The sequence below is a fragment of the Mustela lutreola genome, chromosome 7, assembly GCF_030435805.1.
Source record: "Mustela lutreola isolate mMusLut2 chromosome 7, mMusLut2.pri, whole genome shotgun sequence".
Taxonomy (NCBI): Eukaryota; Metazoa; Chordata; class Mammalia; order Carnivora; family Mustelidae; genus Mustela; species Mustela lutreola.
This window is the reverse complement of record NC_081296.1, coordinates 108,773,555-108,795,419: the sequence shown is the minus strand read 5'-3', so window position 1 is coordinate 108,795,419 and position 21,865 is coordinate 108,773,555. Positions and strand designations below refer to the sequence as shown.

General features: G+C 43.9%; 1 protein-coding gene and 1 non-coding gene across 3 annotated transcripts in view; both read right to left on the bottom strand.

Moving 5' to 3' along the window:
• SAMD4A (sterile alpha motif domain containing 4A) overlaps positions 1 to 21,865 on the bottom strand; it is a 206,769-nt gene that overhangs the window by 120,990 nt on the left and 63,914 nt on the right. The gene's annotated exons all lie outside the window — the stretch shown is intronic.
• LOC131837432 (U6 spliceosomal RNA) lies at positions 842 to 947 on the bottom strand. Its single transcript, XR_009356042.1, has one exon. It is a non-coding gene; the product is annotated as a U6 spliceosomal RNA (small nuclear RNA).

Genomic DNA, 21,865 nt, shown 5'->3' with positions numbered 1-21,865 from the left:
AATTGCATCATCTCATTATTTACAGGAATTCCCTCTCTCCTTCTGTGTGTGTTGGAGGGGGTGTAAACAAAGATAAACAAACAAATATTTCAAATGTTTTTTAAACCAAAGACTACCTTTCTTGAAACAAGTATTTGAAGGGACACCTGGGTGGCTCAGTAGGTTAAGCGTCTGCCTTCAGCTCAGGTCATGATTCAGGGAGTCCCAGGATTGAGCCCCCATGGGGATCAAGCCCCGCATTGGGCTCCCTGCTCAGTAGAGAGTCTGCTTCTCCCTCAAATAAATAAGTAAAATCTTAAAAAAGAAAGAAAGAAGCACACTTTGAAATATACTGTTGTTCAACTCCAAATACTCTCTCCCTTATTGATTTCAGAGTCCTCTGAACTAAACTACATTGGTTAGGGAGAGCGGAGAGAGAGGCAGAGAGGAAAAGAGAAGAGGTGGGGGGGGGGGAGTGGGAGAAAGAAAGTGAGTGAAGTCAGCAAACTTTCATAGACAGTTCTCCCACAGCGTCCCCCAGCTACATGGGTCCTTGATGAGCACTATCGGGAAGACTTGTGTCTGTCTGCTCTCTCCCCAGCCTGGCTCAGTTCTCTTGTAACCTGCGTAGTATAAGCATCTTGACGGGCTCAGTGGACATGTGTATTTTACACAACAGACCACAGCTGCAAAAGAGACATTCCCGTACATGACTGGGTTGACACTCAATCTAAAAAAACCACTTAAAGCATGGAATCATAAAAGTGATACTCTCATTATATTATCTATCTCTATGATATCTCATTATATTATCTATCAATCTATCTATCTATCTATCTATCTACCTAGATATACTCATTGATACTTATTATATAGATTCACAGAATTTACGTGTCATCCTTGCTCAGGGACTATGCTTAATCTCTGTATCATTCCAGGTTTAGTAGATGTGCTGCCAAAACCAGCACCACATTCACAGACATTTAAACATATGAGTGTACACTATCATTCGCAAATTTGGTACAGGAGTAATGCCTTGTCTTTGAAAATGGGTCCACTCTCTGAAAGTCCCAGTTTCCTGTATAAACCAGAAATCTGCTATGATTTTCAGGTTCTAGCTTCCTTCTTTCTTTCTTCCTTTCTTTTTCTTTTAAAGATTTTATGTATTTATTTGACAGACAGAGATCACAAGTAGGCAGAGGGAGAGGAAGAAGCAGGCTCCCTGCTGAGCAGAAAGCCTGATGTGGGCTCCATCCCAGGACCCTGGGATCATGACCTGAGCTGAAGGCAGAGGCTTTTAACCCACTGAGCCACCCAGGCGCCCCAGCTTTAAAGAAGATAAAAAAAATTCCAAAGAAAGCTGAGAAGCAATGCGACTACAGACTCTGCCTAGATTTTTATGATGTTCCCCACCATCTTTTAAGGCTATCTTGTTTCTATTTAATTTGCCCATCATTTTTGTTCAGCCTTGACAAGTCTTTCCAAGACAATGGTGTAGCTTCACAGAAATACCTCTCCTTGTCACACTCACGCAACATTTGTTTACATAACATTTAGTTACATGTCTTAAATGGAGAAAGTACAACTGGTGTAAACAGGTTTGGGAACAAACACATCTCAGTTGTCTACCGATAGCCAAGATCAGGGAAGTGGGAGGGGCCACGAGAGAGCAGCTGCCTCAACCACCGGGCACACAGGCGCCAGGCACACAGGCCTGTGTGCTGGGGGACCAGGGCACAGCCTGATTGGGAGTGGACCCAGTGAGCTTCTCTGAATCTCAGCTGAGACTCAACCAAAGAAACAGCTAGTGAGCTATTCTCATGCCAGAGAGGAAAAAAAACTGACCAGGTTGGCCCTAGGGAGAAACTATAGGCCATTCTCTAACCTGATGCCTTTCTATGGCTTTGAAGGGTTTTCTGTCTGCTTAATTTTTATCTTACATAGTATTGGATAAACTTCCTTATAGGATGCAGTAACACTGCTGTAAACAGAACAGAAATAAAAAGTAGTCATGCTTCTGGCCAAACAGAGAAAAACTAAAAAGGCAGAATATACACTGTGTAAGTATATATAAGTATGTGTTGTATTAAGTATACATACTTTAAAACATATATATAAAACTATACATATTTTATATTTATATTCAACTATAATGGTACATATTATGTAAAAATATATATTGTAAATATTTATATTATATTTATATGTAAAGTGTTATTACATATTTATATTCTATATAAAGTACATATTTTTACATATTATTTTTATACATGTTTTAAGATGTATATATATATATTTCTGTATGTTATGTATTCTTATATGCCACTTTTTAATTATACGTCTTCTGCCTTTTAGTTACATATATGTGTGTATGTATGTCTATAAGAGTACCTATGCAGGTCTATGGCGTGTGTGTGTGTGTGTGTGTGTGTGTGTGTGTGTGTATGCACTTATATGATGGTGCCTCATGAGGTGTGGAGGTTCACACTCTGTCTTAAGATAATTTGACTAAAAGCTTTAATCCCTAAAATTCCAGGTGGATTGAGACATCGACCTAGTCGCCTTGGTTCATTCATTGGGACCGAAGTCCATCATTTTACTCATCCCAGCTGCTCTCCAGGGTTTGGATAAACTTATTGTAGATGAAAAGTATCTGCAGCTGAATCCAGACTCAGTGTCAAGGGTGCCCACCCCTGATCAGTCACCCACACCAATGTCACTGCTTTGCCACCTTGCAACACTTGCAAGCTGTGAGGGATGGTAGATTGAAAGGGCCTTTATTTAGCACCTGCATTTTGCTTATTTATGATTTATGATTTCCATCCTGCCTACTTCCGCGGATTGGAGGCAGTTTAGCTCTTCAGTTAAGCCCATTCTTAATCAGTTCAGTCCCTTCTCCTTCATCCTGCTGCGTCCGACTTCAATGGAGTAGTCTTCCCAGTGTGATCAATTAACTCGGACCCCTGCGGTCTGGGCCTTCCACTGAGCAACAAAAGCAGTGCCTTTGCAGAGTCTGTGACCTTTGGATTACTGCCCCAGCGATACAGGAAATTCTGGCAGCCCTTCCCAGGGCATCCCTTTTGGTGTCAGGACTTCTCAGGGGTGGCATGGGGTGTGGAGACCCACAAGGCTGTCATCAGTTCCACACCCTGTGCGGAAGGAGCTGAAGAGTGGCTTCGAGGACCTTCCCTGGTGAGGACTTAGGCTGTCAATAGCGTCCCATCTAGCAGGGGTCTCCGTCAATACATTCAATAATCATACACCCCTTTGTGAGAAATATGAGAATGAGCAAAGCCTCAGTCTCAGCTTCTATGGATGCCCACCCCTCCAGGTTCACCAGTCAAGACTCTAACCAATGGAGCAAAGCATCCACAGATGTTACTTCAATTTGCCATGATCTTCCTGGGCTGAACAGATCACCTAACTTTACTATGCTTGGTTTTTCCATCTAGACCTCCAGTGATGGAAACACTGGTCACCGGCATGCTTCCAAAACCCCAGGGCAACAACTACCATGTGTGGGTCCAGCAAAAGCCCCTGAAGGCTGCTGAGCCTGACAGCTGCTCCTATCTGACCCCCTGTTCAGGCACCCAACCCCTTGCTCCTGGCTTTTTGTTGCCAAAATGGTAGCCGCTGTTGGAGTCTTTGGGAGTGACCCGTGGCCATGGAAGACCATGCAGCTAGCTCGCATGCTTAAGGAACGAATCCATGACCCACACTAACAGATTCATGAAGGACTGAGGTTAACGAAAAGACAGATGATCCACATGCTGGTCTTGACTGGAATGGAAGCAAATCACAGAAGAGGAACCTCTGGGCTAGATTCCCCAAGGGTCTACCTCAGTGGTCCATTCTTACTTGCTACTCAGCGGTCTGTCCCAACCACCTGGCGAACCAGTTACAGACTTCGAACATGCTAGACATGCCAAGGGCAGGGCTTTGAACTCTTCACGAATAAAATGACAACAAAACAATCTATAGCCTCTATTTTATGTGTCTGAAGATAGGTATGTAAAATTTTTATTCTATATTATATTAATCTCAGAAGTCAAGGCAAGTAAATGCATATCCATGTTCTGGGTATAAAAATGCATATAGATCAAAAGAGAATCCCACTTCTCTCTCCATGAAGCACTTCCAAATGCTACCCTTGTGTGGTCTCATTATGGAAACCTCACTTGACAGTCGCGATGACTAGCATGTTTTCCGTCACTGGCAGATCAAGGTGGTGCCTCCCGTTGTTGAGCTGCTGTCCCCCTGGACTGTGCTGCTTCAGTCCTGGGGACTTATGGGCCCCCAGGTTCCTGCTCTCACAAACTCTCTAGGAACACTGCTCGGCCACAGAAGGAACTTTCTCCTGTTCTTTGCAAACAGAAGACACCTGTGGCAAAACTTATGCCGGGGCAAATGTCCCGAGAGAGCAGTAGATGACAGTGTGACAGCTGCCTGGGCTTATGTCCCCAGCCTATCACTTTCCAGAACAAGTTATCTAGTTTCTCAGAGGGCTCTTGGTTCCGTCTGAATTAGGAAGAAAATAAAAAGAATACCTACATCCCATATTCCTATAGGGATAAAAGGAAGGAAGGTGATTTGAGAACAGCGTGGCACCATCCAAAGAAGAGTTTAGATACATGGTAGCCTAGAAAATTAGACTGGCCAAGACCCTGGGACCAAGGGAGGGAGACTGACAAGAGGCTCTAGAGTGGGCCTGGCTCATTTCTCTACTTCTCCTTCCCAGCTCCAAGCACACACCCTGCCCCCTCCCCAGTGGTGACAGCAGGCCACCTAAGCTCCGTCCCAGTGTGTTGTTATACAGGGAGCTGAGGTTGTCTTAAGCATAGTCCCAGGAAGTGACGCAGCAGTAGATAGTTTCTAAAGGACATCTTCAGAGCCCAGAGATAGCCAGAACTCTGACAGTTGGGCTCCATGATTGTTTTCGGGTGCTATGTTCTACCTCATGACCTCTATCTCCCATTCATCTTTCTTTCCCTAAAGCACCAAGTAGGGCATCCCCAGGAATGAGAATGAGAACAGGGATAGGGATCCATCAGTTGATTATTCATGGTCCAGATAAAGGAAGGGCCATAAAAGAACCAAATGCCACCACCAAAAAAAATCCCCCCCACAAAAAGTTTTGCTAACAGCCCTGAAAAGAATGGATACCACCCAGGAAGATGGCAGGCCTCTCAGGCCCTGTGAGACTGAGTTCCTGATCATGACATATCTCAAATCGTCAAAGGTCTGTGGAGATACTGATCCTCTCACACCTCGAGCAGCTGGGCACAGCCTGAGGCAGCTGGGTGACACCAGCGTGCTGAACAAATGTTAGCATTCTCCATGTTCCTGATCATCTAAGGGCCCCAAAACAGCCACAGCAATGCGGAACTGCAATCCCAAATATCTCCTCTTCATAATACAAAGAGCCAGAGCTAGATAGGATACTTGGCTGCCCCATTTCATCTATTTCCTGGCTTGATTCTCCTCTATGACATTAGGCCCTCTCAAGCAGCCTGTGAACAAGGCAGCCACAATTTACAGGTGCATAAATGGGGCCTTCGAGAAGCCCAGTGACTTACCCAGTGACACTGGGTGCCTCTGAGCACCAGCCTGGCCCCAATTCTCTCATTCTCTACCTCCTGCACAGCATGTAAACCATAGCCAGCCAGAGGTGGGCCTAATTCCTCAGTCTGACTTCTCTTCTAATGTAAGTCATCTTAGAAGATGTGAGAATGGAAACCAAGAGTTAAAAGTAAGGACACTGCAATGGGAAGAGGGTAGAGCGGCTTGGGGGGAAGGCTGGCAAGATGGAATGAACTTCACCTGGAGGCCAAGTGGATACCACAGTGGAAATCTCATAAACGGCAGGGAGAAGTCCGGCCCCAGGCGATGATGGGAGAGACTCTTGGGGGAAGTGGTGGTGTGGGGTGGCAGTCGGGATTTCACTGTCATAGGGCCAGATGGCTACCCACCCAGAGCAGGAAGTCACACAAGCTTTCAGGAGTGTCAGGATGGAGGCCATCGAGAGATGGAATTTGGCAGTCATTTGCCCAAAGAAGGAGGCCGAAACTCTGGCTCGCTGAGGCCTTGTAGGAGAATACGGCCCAGATCCAGCATGTGAAGGGGTCCCTGAGTTTCCATGAGGAGGTCTGGAAGATCTGTGGCCCCAGGTTAACATTTATAATTCACTGGAGAGCTAAATAATGACATCTTCCCTTTAAGCTCCTCGTACATTTACATCGTGTGAGTCAGTTAAAGAGTACTCTTGACCTCAAGGTCCCAGAACCTAAAGTTGAACTGCGTTGTTAAAGGAATCTTCATTCTGCAGAGCCCCAGGGTCCTGGGATGAGGGGGGTAAGGGGGATCTCCTCACCGTGCAATCTTCAGACTAGCCAGATCTACAGAATTGCAAAGTAGAACCCGAAGTGGACATTCTCACCTCCAAGAAATGGGTGGAAAGAAGCCTGGTTCTCCACTGGCTAATTTCAACCGTCCTCACATGGAGTTTCTTAATATTGTCACTTACTCTGTAAGGCTGACTGTCTTCCCGGGGCAGCTGGCCCGTAAGGACAAGCAGGGGGCCATCTGATGTGACTATCCCACCGCAGAGGATGGACAGTGCCTATGCCTTAGCAGAGAACCTGGCACGATTTTGACAGCAAGGCTGCTGTCAAAATCCAGGCAAAAAAACCCTTGACTACAAAGCTAGAAATCGTGCTTCCAGTTGACCTTCCTCTTCCCCTTCAAAAACCTGGCATCTCTCTGAGCCCTCAGCCGGCAGTGAGCAAGCAAGACCCCAATCACACAGTTCATTCTGGCTGCCTTGGAAAGCGAGAAAGGAGTCGGGGAGGAGAGTTGCACCTACAGGGTTAGGAATGCAGCAGAGCAGAGAGGAAAATCTTCCTACAAGAACATCATGATCATGTGACTTACCGAAGGCAAGTTTTAGCTAATTATCAGTTTCAGTTTCTCATTACACTGCAGATAGGTGGTGGGCGGACTAATTTGTTTTAGTGGCCAAGGTACCCAGAATATTTTATAATAAAGTATTTTAATGGCCGATAAGCATCACTGTAAGTTTGGTGAGGAAATTGAAAAGTGCCCAGACTATAGGTATTAGACACACGTGTAAGAGTAGATAGAACGCTTACATTCTTATAAAAGGCACCCTAAATTCTCATCAATCTGGCATTGACTTCCACTGGAAAACAGATGTTAGGTTTCTTCAGGGAAAGGAGAAATGGCCAAAACAATAAAAAATAAAAAATCACATTATCTGTCACCTTGCCTTGTGGGCTTGAAATAGGAGAAAGTGCATAAAAAGCTAGTCCCAGAATCAGCTTTACTCTAATCCTGGCTACTTATTTTAGAGGATATCTGTGCAAATATCTCAGCATCTTGTAGTGTCTCAGCAGACAGGTTCATGTTTGACTTACCACGAGTTAGGGGGCATCTCCTAATACCACCAACTAAGGCAAGTCCAAGCTCAAAGGGGAAAAGCTGGGAAGGGGTGACCTAGGGAAGTCCCACTGGGATGGATCCACCTCACCAAGAACAGAAGCTTCTCCCAAGGAGCACCTTGGGGAGAAAAGCCTTGACAGCTTCAAAGAGCCTCTCCATGTCAACAGAGACTAGCCAACCAAAAACGCGATCAGTAAAGAACAGTCTCAACAGAGTGACAGGATATGAAAATCTACTGAAACGATGAAGGGTGAAAACAGAAACCATAGATTTTTGGAGAGGTGAACTCTATAGGAAGGGAATCTGACTTTTTAGAATCTATAACCCTGCCCATTTGATTTTTATCCATTTTCCATGTCCACCACAAAACTAACTTCCTCAATAATATAAATAATAAATAATTGTTGATCATTCAGATTATGCACCACTCTAAGCACTTTACCTGTTTCAACTCCTTTCCTTATCAAAACAAATGGCGAATTGTATTATAATTATCTCCATTTTACAGAAGACAACATTAAAGCACAAAGAGATCAGGGGTGCTTGGGTGACTCGGACTGTTAGATGGCCAGCTCTTGATTTTGGCTCAGGTCATGGTCTTGGGGTTCTAGGATGGAGCCCACGTTGAGCTCTGTGCTCAATAGCAAATCTGCTCGAGGATTCTTTCTCTTTCTCCCTCTGCTCCTACTCCCATCCTGGGGGGCTCACATGCGTGCAGGCTCTCTCTTTCTCTCAAATAAATAAATAAATAAATAAATCTTAAAAAGAAAAGGCAGAAGGAGGTCAAATAAATTGCCTAATATCACACACCCAGTAGGAGGCAATGCCTAGATTCACACCCGGCCACTCTGGCTTCAGAGTCCTCTTAACCATTATACTTCAGTGTCTTTCAATGAAGAGGAACATCCAAAGGAAAGGGGGAAAACTGTACGAGTGAAATAAAATGGGCTCTACCTTAAGCTTGCTGGAACACATTCAGTACATTCCTACTGCTTGGATTCTGTGTTTTCCAAGGAAAGTGAACACAGTGATTGCCTCACCAGCATCCATCCCAGCTGAACCCCACTGTGGGAAGGACATGGGATTTGGGCAGACCAATCGATTGATTGGTCTGAAAAAGCCTATCTTCTGTTTGCAGACAATGAACTATATTTTTATGTATGGGTTAGCCGCCTGAGAATTTGGGAAAGGCAAGTCTTTCCTGACTGTCCATGAGACTACTGATGAAATCATCCTCAAGATCTGGGTAGCTGAAGATCAGACCCTACTTTACAAGGAAAACAAGCTCCACAGAACAGTGTCCCTTGAAGACCAAACTGAAATAGTCATCATGAAATAGCGCCCTTCACTTTTCTAGGAGAGAATAAAAACAAGCATCATTTACTCAACGCACACCATATATGTGCCAGACACTGATGCGTCAGTGCTGTCCTTCATGCATCCTTTGGTCCTCTCCCTGGAGAGATAGGCTGGGGCTTCCCAGCCCCAGAGTGAGGGCTGTGGTTCCAATGCATCACAGACCAACACAGCTTCTGGGACAAACTTCATGCTGGCCTATGGCTAAGTAAGAGAAACACAATACAATACGATAGGGTTTTTTCCAGAAGCTGTATGTGTGTGGTATAGAGGACTGTCCTTTATTATTTTTTCTTTTTTAAAGATTTTTTTTTTTTTAATCTGAGAAAGAGAGAGAGTGTGTGAGCACAGATGGGCAGGGGGAGAGGGGCAGAAGGAGAAGCAGACTCCCTGCTGAGCAGGGAGCCTGATACGGGGCTTGATCCTTGGACCTGGAGATCATGACCCGAGCCAAAGGCAGATGCTTAACCCACTGAGCCACACAAGTGCCTGAGGACTGTCTTTTATTCTGAGATTATATTCTTCCTACTTCTGGTGTTAAAATATCTTTTCTTTTATGAAAGGATTGTAACATTATATGACAATTTTGCTCTTACTGTTTTTAACATCCTAACTTCTCCAGATAAAAGCTAACAATCTTATGTTAAGCCTCTCGGTTAAAAAAAAAAAAAATTGTTAGATCATAAAATTCCAAAGTGTGGGGTCACTGGCCCAGGAAGCTGATAGCCTGGATTTTGTCCGACCTCAACCACAGGGGGAATTCAGGAAACAAAGAGAAAATCCCAGGTTCAGAAAAGTACCTGCACTGCCAATGTCTTCCTTGCTAAGCTCCTATCTGACCTCTAGTTACTCCCTGGGTCCCCAGTGGCTGCTACCAGTAGGAATTCCCTATCCTTCCTGGCCAAGCTGACATGCTGGGCAGAGTTCAGGACACAGCTTTAAATGTGGTTTCCTGATTAACAGAGAGACTCCAGTGAGGCAGGAAGGAGTTCAAGCTCGAATATTATATGTCGTAGTCATCTACCGGCTCTTAGGAATGAATACATCCACAGAAATGGCCTGGAGCAAAATACCATTCCTGAGAAAATCCCTAACAACCCAGGGAGGGACTCCTGTGACTGTACTCCATCTTTTGTGTCTTCTTTTCACAAGAAAATGGCACATGAAAGACTCCATTCCCTGAAAACACATTTACACAGAAAAATATTTAAGAGGGCTGATGGTGACTAAGAGAAATGAGTGCTAAAAAGAACTAGGCATCACATCTATATGACTTTCTGGCTAAAAGGGATAAGTGGAGAACCCCAAAACAGAAGATGGGGTCATTGACTTGGCTCTACCATTAAATTGCCCTTGAATCTTAGGAGAAATCACTCTCTGCCCTTCTCCTTCCTCACTTGCCAAAGAAGATGTCTGGTCACTCTTGAACCTCACATTCTCTGGTTCTATTCGCTGTCTGGAGCAAAGAGTGAAGTACCCTCATGAATCAAGAAGGACACCAAGAAATAACATGGAAAGGAAACATGGTGCGTTTCCAGGGGCATCTCCGGGGAGGGGTCTCCCCAGAGTGAACTTCCAGCCAGAGCAAACATAGTGGCCCTACATTGCTGAGAGCAGGAAAGAGAAAATAAGGAAAAGAGCAGGAAGAAATGAGGAAGGGCGGGGTCCAGGGTGCACCTGGGTAGCTCACGTCATGATCCCAGCATTCTGGAATCGAGCCCCACATTGGGCTCCTGCTTCTACTTCTGGATGCTGCTCCCCCTGCTTGTACTCTCTCTGTCTCTCTCTCTGTCAAATAAATAAATAAAATCTTTTTAAAAAAGAAAGAAAGAAAGAAGGAAAAGAGGAGGGGAAAAAAATCAGAGAAAAGGCAGGGCTTACAATAAGTGTGATCCTTTGAATAGAGAAAGCTGAAAACAGGAAAAGTGAAGAAGAGTAGAGAAAGAAGGGGAAGAAAGGACCAGACCCCTATGTCTCATTTTGGATAGCAATAGAATTTCCTAGCTCTTCTACCATCCACACACCAAAAACGTCACCAGATGTGAGGTCCCGCGGCATTCTGCCAAATTAAATAGAGAAACGCCTCACTCTTCTAGAGAACAATATAGTACCATGTTCCATAATACAGCGAAAACAGAGGCGGCCCATCTGTCCACAGATCTGACAGAGAAAAGGAAAAAAAAAAAAAACAACCTCCACAAAAGGTCTATAACCTTTAGGGGGAAAAAATGATTCTGGGCTGAGCTCTCCAGAAATAGAACATTTTGATTACAAAATAAAAACTAGGTCAATAAGATAATGGACGTGATTTAAATGAAAATCACAGTATTTGTAATGGGCTAAAAATGGTATCAATATTACTGCAGAGAAGGAATATAATTAAATGTATTTTTACACAGCAGCTCCCCGCCCCAGCCCTACAAATCCCAGCCCCGCCACCAGTATTCCTCCACCTCATCGGAGAGGAATGTGCTGGCGTGCCCCAAGTTGGTCTGAAGAATGCAGAGTTTCCGTACTCCTTTAGAAGATCCCAAATGACACTGGTTAGCTACATTCTTTCACTTTTAGATCACTGTTATTCATTTATAAAGCAAAGAAATGGAAAGGTTAGGGACTGGACCACTTCATTCTTTCACGATTTCTGCTCTATGGACAGGAAACATGCAGAGGGGAGGTGTCAGTGCCACAGTCCTCTCAGGCCGAGTGACCCAGGAATTCCCCACCATCCTAAGAGGGGGACAGAGATCCTAAGAGGTTTTGCTCAGGCCAGGAATTAAGATAAAGGGTGGAAGGGCCAATTTCTGGTTTTCTTCCTACAACTTGGGCTGTGACCTTGTGGATAAACTCTAACTCTGGGGTGTAATTCATCTTCCAAGCCCTCACAAGGGGAAGGGGAACAAAGAGAAGCGAGATGAATGAGCCATAAGGAATCGTGCACTGGGTGGTGACTGGGTGGCAACTAGCGAGCACAGAAGGGCTGCTGCGGCACCTGCCTTTGCCTGGATGTCCACATAAAAGCCTGGGACTCTGTCTACAAGAAACAGTCAATGGTCCTTCCACATTCAGGCTGCCTTCAGGGATCACAGACTCCTGATTGAGATTAAGCAAGATTACTCTATGATGACTATATTATCGCTTTAGAATATATACATACACCCATAGGCACACGGACAGAGCATTCCTTATGACAGAAGGCCACGTCAATATTGATTTCATGGAAATCACAGAATATGGTATTTGCCTGAGAACATACCATCGTCATCATTCTGAAGAGACTGTTTTCTCAAAATCTCTTTGTGGGTAGCGCCCATTGACTAAAAAGTCTTTTTTATAAGAATTAACTCTTTAATATGTTTCGATTCCAACACCCTGGCCACAAAGGGCAAGGCACTCGTTCACCCTTAGACAGCACAAGCTCACTTCCCATGAAGAAGATCTGTGAAGTGACAAGTGAACTTGCCCAACAAAAAAGAAGTAGAGAACTTAGTTATTTGACGTTACGACTCCCCTAACATTGAACTCCTTAAGGGCACTGAAGTGTGTCTGTAAAGTATCACTCCGTTACTGCCCACTTCACCCTCTCTTTACTTTAAGCATCAGAATACAAGGTATTTCAACAAGCAGCAAGTGGACAGACACCCTCACACCACGAGTCCTTTCTGTAAGTGACTTAAGGAGCTCCGAGCCACTGGTATTCTCAGTCAAGTGAAATAAGTCACTATAATAGGCCTTGAGGAATTCTAAGCCAGCAGAAAGGCCAAAAAGTTAAGGATCATCTGAGCTCATCTTATCACTCTCAGGGTTGTTCTTATTTATAGTTCCTTCCTATCACCAGGGCCTCCAGACCATGAAACAAAAATAGTGAAGCAAATGTGTGGCGAGGGTCACTGCAGACGAGGCAAGATTTCTGCGCGTATCCACAAAGCGTGGCACTCGGTTCTCTGCAGACAAGCAGTCTGTCAATCTCATTTTTACTCTGACCTTCCATGACCTCGGTTGGGAGATCCTAAGAGGGGTAAAAGAAAAGAACCAAAAGGTCAAGCGAGTAAAAAACACTGAAAGAATGCTCACTGCAAGCGTAGGATACGGGGCACGCCTCTGTCCTAGGAGTGTGGTAGAGGGAAAATGGATTATTTATAGGGGAAGAGAAACAAGATGACAAAATAAGCTCTTGACAAAGAGGACAGAAGCTTATGTTTGGAAAAGCTTCATGGAGCGGGGTGGGGCGGGTGGCGGCACTGGTGTTCTTTGCACTGTCACAGGGCAAACGTGGTCTGGCCATGACTTTGGCAGATTTGGGCTTCTTGCAGGGAGGAACCAGCTGGGGGCTGGGGAAACTGGTGTTTTTGGAGAAAGAGAAACAGCTGCTTGAGCATGAATGTCGGAAGGAAGTCCTCTTCCCTACTGCCAACCCACAAGACATAAGTATAATCCAGTCGCGGGAGCTACTATAATGAGACAAAGGGGGACAAGATTGAGTCACTGCTGATCAGTGGCCCCGGACCTCTGACGATGGGACCATGCCAACAAACACACGAAGGGAAAAAGCACGAGCCAATGACATGGGGATCCCTGTCTCGAAACAGGACTCAGGGAAGAAATTCTCATTTTATCTCCTCAAGCAGCTATTAATTACTTATACAGGTTTGGAAACAGGATGGACTGATGAATCATATGCAATGTAAAGATTTATCTATAAACAATATGTAAACCCTCTATTCCAAGCCTTTGATCTGGTAAAAGTGGGGAGTCTGTTTGACTTAATTTACCTGCATTTGCTCCTCTTCTGTTGACTGTCAGGTGAGAATCAGTGGAGGAGGTAAGTGGTAATTGGAGTGACAAGACCTTTCTCTCTGGAGTAACCATTCCCTTAGTAAGAGTTCTCAGTAACCCCTTCCACTGCCCTTATTGGTCCATTAGAAGCCAACAACTATAATAGAAAACCTTGCTTTTTTAAATAGCAAACATTCTTATGGTTAAAAGCCTAAGTAGACCAGAGACAAGAATAAACTAGAATACCGAATATTTCAACACTTGGCCATTTTAATGGGAAAAAATATGAAGCACACATTTCCATGTAAATGGAAATCCTACATTTATAAAAGCAGGCAAGATGATTACGTGTGACAAATACTCATAGGCAAATGAGAAAAACTAGCAAAAAGTTCCTTCTTCTAAAATAAACTCCTCTTTTTTCAGCGCACAATTCTCCTAAATTCTGACATTTATGCTTGCTTGAAAAAACAATTTAAGTCAACACTTCCCACTCTGTTATTCAACCCCGAGGCATAAAAATTTGATTAAATAGCCTAAAAATGCCTTCATGCACAAGGAGCAGGCAACAACTGGCTTATACCATGACAAAGTCAGGCTGTAGCTTGACTTCTACCCAGGTGCTCTGTTGGAACCCTCCTAAATCCATCGTCGACTTTTGCTTTCCCTGCCTTCTCCCTTCTCTGAGAACATACCAAAGCCTCCCAGCGTGGGCTTTCTCCCAGTGATTGCCACCACACTACACCAGCCTCTTGAAAAAACACCTGGTCTGTTTCAACAACACCATAACCAGAAAGGCAAGTTCTCCCATCCCCCACCCCCTGGGTCAGCACCTCCATTCCAAAACGGGATCTTGTAACTTCACACTTCCTAAAATCTCTGTCCCACTCTTGAATACTCTGGCCACTCAGCTTCTCCTTCTCTTCTGGTTCCTTCCTTCCCCCAAAGACCTTAGCAAATCATAACTCATCAACTCATGAGACAATCCAAGATCACATGTTCAACTGCTTCCTTGACAGCCTCACTAGGATGTCTAGTAGACATCTCTAGCTTACTATGTCCAAAACAGAATTCTTGATTTGGAGTTGTAAACCTGGCACTTCTTCAGAGTTCCCCATAGCAACAAAGGACACTGCTCAACTGCTTAGGGCGAAATCTGAGAATCACTCCTGACTCCCTCGACCACCACCACCATATGTCTCATCCAACAACAACTTCTGTTGACTCTGCTTTGAAAATATCTCTCTGCAATCCAACCACTTGTCTCCATCATGGCTACGTCAGTTTAAGCCATCAGTCTCTCTCACCTGGCGTACTGTAGTTACCTAACTGAGCTCCCAGCTTCCACACCTACTCTGTTACTGAAGTCTGTTCTCTGGACCCCATTCAGAGGAGTCATTTACAAAGCACAAGAAAACTCATGCTCCTTCTCGAACTTTCCGAATGCCTCCCATCATACTTAGAATACCGGCCAAAGTTATATAAGGACTAGATGACCCCTAGTAGCCCCGTAACCTACAAGTCTACCTCTCCAACTTTATTTCTAACCAGACTTTGCCTTGTTCTCCCGACTCCACTCACACTGACTTTCCTACTATTTTTAAAAACACATAACTCTGAATATTATCTGGGTGCATGGATTACATGTTATCACTATTCAAATGCTAAGTCTGTTTATCCACCTACACCTGCTCTCTGATACATCCTCAGGATACACACTCTGTCTATAAGGCATCTGAAGCTAGATGTTCCTATGCCAACACAAATGAGACATTGCAAAAAGAAGCCGTTTTCCTATCACCAGGGTGGAAACCTTGAGGCAGCTGCCAACCTCCAACCTCCACTGTACTGTCATCCACCATCAGTCATGGACCAAACCCTGCCATGTCCCCTACCCCGGACACATCACCTTGTCCCTTTCTTCTTCCTCCCTGAATTTAGAGTTTTGTGTCTGTCCCGATCTATCTCGTGTCTGAAATCCCACGCCTCCACTTGTCGCTTATCTTCCTCATATTGTTATCCGAGTGTCCTTGCAGAGGGCAGACAAGGACTTCTTTCTATACCCGAGTTTAAGTCCACACATGTCAGCCTCCATCTCTGCCTCCCACCACTTAAACTTCCTATTGCCTTTTACTGTTCCTATGCTGTCCAATAATGACAGCCACTAGCCACACACGGCTCTTTACACTACAGTGAGCTAAAATTTAATACAACCTGAAATTCAGTTCCTCCACTGCACTGGTCACCTTTCAAGGGCTCAAGGGCTACACGTGGCTGGTTGGGGACCCTGCTGTACATTTCCATCTTTACAGATAGTGCTACTGGGCAGTGCTGGAACCTATCCCCTCTGGAAAATTTACTCACCTCCCAAAGCAAACCTTTCTGTGAGAACAAATCCCATAACCAATGAGCCCTTTCAACCTATTTTTGTCAAAACCTCACGCTTCAACATTAAGGAGCTCCTGATACAGTCTTCCCTGCAATCCACCCTAATTTTAAGGGAAGGATAAATACCATACCCTTTGCCCTAACACACATAAACATGACTTTCCTTTCACAAAAGTTCTTTTCTGTGCAAATATTTGCATATTACTATTCAATTTTTTTTCAGTGTTTGATCAGATCTGCTCTTCACTGTCTGCTCAATAGCGTTAACTATTTTAGACTGAACGCCCTTGCAGGCAAAACCAATATTTAATGATGCCAAGTATAGGAAGCTCTTCAAAAAGTGTGTTTTTAATAAGGGTGAGAGCGTAGTGGGAAAGCACCTATGCTTCGGAATTACCCTGCTCTGAGTTCCTGTCCTGATCCTTGCTAGCCACTTGGATCTTGGGCAGGTTCCTTAATCCTTCATTCTCAGCTTAAACATTCATAAGACAGAGAACATGGGGTTGTTGTGATAATTGCATGGGATCGAGCCCATAAATCTCTTAGCAATCGCTGATACATGATGATCACTCATTAACGTCAGCTGAAGATATCAATGATTTTAGTTAGTTGTACACAAAATAAATTTAAATAATACTTGAGGGGGTTAAAAGCCTGATGAAAAAGAAATCATGAATGCAAACTGCTCCTCTTACTGAGTCAAGTGAGTGTCTTCAGATACAATGTGATGGATATTACTTAAGTATCAAACGGTGGAAAATATGTACCAAAGTAACATAAATTTGAGCATTTCTATTCTGCTTCTTGGGTAAAAACTGCATAGAGTTTCCAGTTCTTTGGAAAATTTTCTTCAGGAACAGTGGAACCTTGCTTGGCAAGTTGAAGAACTTTCCATTAGTTAAATGCAAGAAGGATGATTTCATTTTAAAAGTGAAATGTGGAAAGTAGTTAAATGGGCAGGCTATAACTAATCATACTAGTCTTTTAAAAAATCTAAAAAACAAAACAATAATAGAAGAAAGACTCATAATTCAAAGCACATGTGGACATCTTTTTGTATTGATTGCTTCCAAGTCCACATGCCAGTGAACAACTAAAATGAATATACATATTCTGCACATTCCCTAATCGCTATCCCCGGTGTGGGGCTCGAACACGCGACCCCAAGATCAAGAGTCCCATGCTCTACCGACTGGGCCAGCCAGACACTACTCCACACATTCAGAGCATGAATTATCTCTCCCTTCCTTCAGTAGTTGAAATTCAGAAGGGGCTGTGTATACTTAGTAGCCAAAGCCAGTATATGAATTCTGCCAAACCCGATATCCATCCTTCTCGTTCGATGGCTTCTGAAGGTACTAAGCCCGTGTGGTTATCAAAGTTTGCACCTTGGACCAATAGCAACAGCATCACCTGGAAACTTGCAAATTCTTGGGCCTCACCCTGGACCTACCGCACTGGGAAAACTCTGAGGGTGGGGCCCACCCACGTGCGTTTGAAGAAGCCCTCCAGGTGTTTCTAGTGCCAGAGCCTGGGAGGCACACCAGGGGCTGCACCTGGGCCCTCTACTGGAGGCAGCTCCGCAGGGAAGCCGTTAGGCCTTTTCGTGGACAGACTGTATTGAAAATATCTTCAACTGGCTCTCATTTGTTTGGACACGTGATACAGATTCAGCTTCCCTCACTAAGGTATGATCCCCTGATGGGAAAATTAATGGACTCATTAATGACACCAAGCAGAGCCCAGGAAGAGAGGACCCCCCACGGCTCTAAGGCACGAACAAGTCTTCACAATACCACACATTTTGTCTATCACATTTAGAATGGAGTCAAAATTACATGGCCCTGAATCCTACAGCTTTATAAGAAGACTTACTGACCCACAACGAGACATAGAGGAAAGACAGAAAGGTTGGCAGGCTGTGGCTAATTTCCCTTAATGCTTGTTTATTTTTAAATTCATTTGGGGAAACAAAAGAGTCACATGATTATATAACAAAATTGCACCAGCTATATGAAAAACAAACAAAAAGTAAAGATACTAGACGCCCTCTTAAGAGGTTTTTCAAAACAGAACACTTCCAAACAGTCTAAATTCTTTTAGAGGGGAAATGGAGAAACATGCTCAACCTCAAATTTTCATCCTTCAAAAGTACTTTTAAGCAAGAGTCACCCTCAGTGACTTTTGTTGTGATTTTTTAAAAGGCTCTAAGACAAAACGGAAGCTTATTTTAATACTTTGATGCTTCCATAATGTTCAGAAACATTTTCACGATTCAAATGTTTTCTCCAGCACAGTGCCTTACTCATCTTTCGGTGGCAGTCAATGGAATTCAACATGCATTAATTTAAAGTCTTGTGCTTTTTAAAAGATTTTCTTTATTTATTTGAGAGAGAGTGTGTGTACATGAGCAGGGAGAAGGGACAGAGGAAGAGGGAGAGGGAGAGAATCCCAAGCAGACTCTATACCAAATGACCGGCTTGAGGAAGGGCTGGATCCCAGAACAGGATCTGAGCCCAAATCAAGAATCAAGTGCTCAACCCACTGCTCCACCCACGTGCCCCTGAACTCTTGTGCTTTTTTAAAAACAGGTTTCGTTTGAAGATCTTTTTATAAGGTGCCTATAGTCATACATTGCTTTTGCAAATAAGAGAATTTAAAGAAACTAGCAGATTCTTTCAAAAAATTTTTTAAAAGATTTTATTTATTTATTTGTCAGAGAGAATGAGCATTGGCAGAGGCAAAGGGAGAAGCAGGCTCCCTGCTGAGCAAGAAGCCTGATGTGGGACTTGATCCCAGGATGCTGGGATCATGACCTGAGCCAAAGGCAGCCGCTCTACCAACTGAGCCACCCAGGTGTCCCTCTTTCACAAATTTTTATCACAGACTTATTGCATAGTTGTATATGAATAGCCAATTTCTGAAAGGCCAATTTCTGAAAGGAGAAAACAGTAGTAATGTCTGGGCAATGGGACTGGGGTTGAGGGACAGAGAAATAATACTTTTCTTTTCCCCCCTAAATTCTTAAGCCCTATTCAAGCTTATTTTTGTACATATTTTGTAAAATTCTTTTTTTTTTTTTAAAGGAGGCTATGAATACCCTTTTGTGCCGATACAACATTGAAAGTGTTGCACATATTCTAGTATGGGACTGAGTTGGGGAGACATCTTGAACTTCAGAGAGAATTCAGAGAATTAATATTGAGTTCTGAGTGCCTCCTGAAGCCATGAAGATCTTTTTTTTTAATTTATTTGACAGACAGAGATCACAAGTAAGCAGAGAGGCAGGAAGAGGGTGTGTGTGGGGGGGGAAGCAGGCTCCCTGCTGAGCAGAGAGCCCGATGTGGGGCTCGATCCCAGGACCCTGGGACCATGACCTGAGCTGAAGGCAGAGGCTTTAACCCACTGAGCCACCCAGGCGCCCCTGTAAAATTCTTTTAACTACACTAGGCAGAACTAAAATGAGTGAACTTGAAAGTCATAAATCCATGTTGCGGGACCATTAACCTTTGGCATCCATTTCATTGTCCACCCCCTGATAGCTTTGGAAGCAGTTTCTGCCAACTCTGCCTACTTTGGGGGGCACTGTCTCCAGATGACAGAAGGCTCTCATCTGGTACAACTCAGTCACACTGCCAACGAAGAAACCGAGGTCCAGAGAGGTTAAAGTCGGTCCATGTCATCAAACTTACCGATACCGAGGCAAGGCTAAGCCTGAGCTCCAGGCCTTCTTGGTTTACACTTGGTTTGTTTTTGTTTTAATCCTATCATGTTGCCCATCCCATGATCTACACGCCACTCATGCATTAATCTAAGATCTGAATCATCATCACGAAGGTACTAGAGTGTTACACAGACATGATTCCATTAGAACTAAAGCTGGACACTGTAACCGAACCCTGCACCTAGCAATGGTCCAGGCAGAGGACCTACATACAAAGCAGCAGAGGCATAGGGGGCGGTGCTGAAGATCAGGAACTCAGCAGTTTTCTGCCTGAATGTGACTCCTCCACTTAATGACTGTTAGACTTCTTGCACATAACCTCTTTATGCCTTTTTTTTCCCATCAGCAATGTTGCAGTTAAAAAGACTATCTAGGTAGGGAGAGGGTGGTGGGGTGATGGACATCGGGGAAGGTATGTGCTATGGTGAGTGCTGTGAAGTGCGTAAACCCCTGTGATTCACAGACCTGTACCTCTGGGGCTAATAACACATTATATGTTTATTTAAAAAAAAAAAAATGACTACCTAGCTACTTAATAGAACTGTGACAATTAAATGACATAATAGATGTCAAATTTGTAGCCAAATGCCTGATACATAGTAAGTGCTCAGTAAAAGTTAGCCAACATCAATTACAATTTAAATTATCAAACTAGGCACAATCCAGAACCTTCCACACTAACTCTGGCCGTTTTTTAACGTATTACAGACATAGTACCACCCTAAAATTTGATTGTAAGTGTTTGTCTTTTGCGAAGATCTGCATTTATCCCAAGTTAGTAACCTAAGAAAAGACGCACCTCCCTGCCCCATTCTCCCCAGCACTCAGGGCTGAGTAGCTCGAATTAATGAATGCATGTGAAAACACTGTGGAATGGCGAAGTCTCCCAAACAAAAGATAGATTTTGTGTTTAGCTTACCCTGAATCATGGCTGGGAGTCAAGGTTTGTTCTCAGCTCTCCTGATCACCCAAACGATTCTGATGGCTTCTCCAGCTAGCTGCCCAAACAAGAACTTGCTCTAACAGGTCCCTCCTGGGCCGGCCAGCCTTTCCAGCCCAGTGTGAAGTCCCAGGCCCGCCCCTCTATTAAAGCCCCCTCTTTTCTCTTTCCTGCTGGTGGAGAGACCCTCTTCTCTAAACCCAAGGTAGGGCGGGGGAGGGGGGAGAAACAAACCACAAAAAACCTGTGAGTAATTTCTTTTCAAATCTGGAGAAGGTAGTTTTCCACTCTTCTCTTGAGCAAAGAAGTCAGCCAAACCCCTGTGACCTCTAACAAAAACATTCTTTGAAGGCACAACAGAATAAGCAATAACTGATAATTTAAACATACCTAGAATACTTTGCCACACATATTTCTCGAGTGTCTTATAACGGCACAAAACTTCAAACAGCAAACCAACCCCTGCCTACCAGCTTAAATGGAAGTCAAGCAATCTAAATCCACTGTCAAGGCATTTCGAGGATGTTTTAAAATGCCTGCTGGAAACAACTACAACCTACAGAGAGCTCAGGCTATAGACCTCTGGGCCCAGAGGACTTCCTAGCTCAAGGCTGGTGCAGCCATAAAAGGGCGGACATTGGCCAGCATCTGGTCTGGCGACAAACTCAAAAAGAACAGCTTTGGATTTTGAAACCAAACACTCAAGGGTGTGAGGCAGGCACTGGCTGTGACCAACAACCGAGCCAAGGAGGCTCGAAGTCAATTCATTTGCAGGGAGTCAGAGCAACAATTACTCTGTGACCTTCACAATTAGGGCAAACAATCCCGAAGGGTGTATTCCTTTTTTGTCTTTCCTATAGTTCTTTTTCCAAATCAGATCTGTTGAAGAGGAGCGGAAGGAAAGTGAGTAGAGCAGGCAATGGAGTCTGTTGGTTTTTTTTTTTTAATTGAGATATAATAGACATATAACATTTTATTAGCTTTAGGGGTACAGCATAATAGTTCAACATGTGTATATATTGTGAAATAATCACCACAATAAGTTTAGTTAACTTCCATCACTGCACATCATTACAGATTTTATTTCTTGTTCTGAGAACTTTTCAGATCTACTCTGTTAGGCCAGTTCACGGAGTCTCCACACTGTACATCTCATGCCCGTTACGTCCATGTGGAAGATGTATTGGTCTTATAACTGGAAGTGCATACCTTTTAACCACCTTCACCCATTTCACCTAATCCTCCTC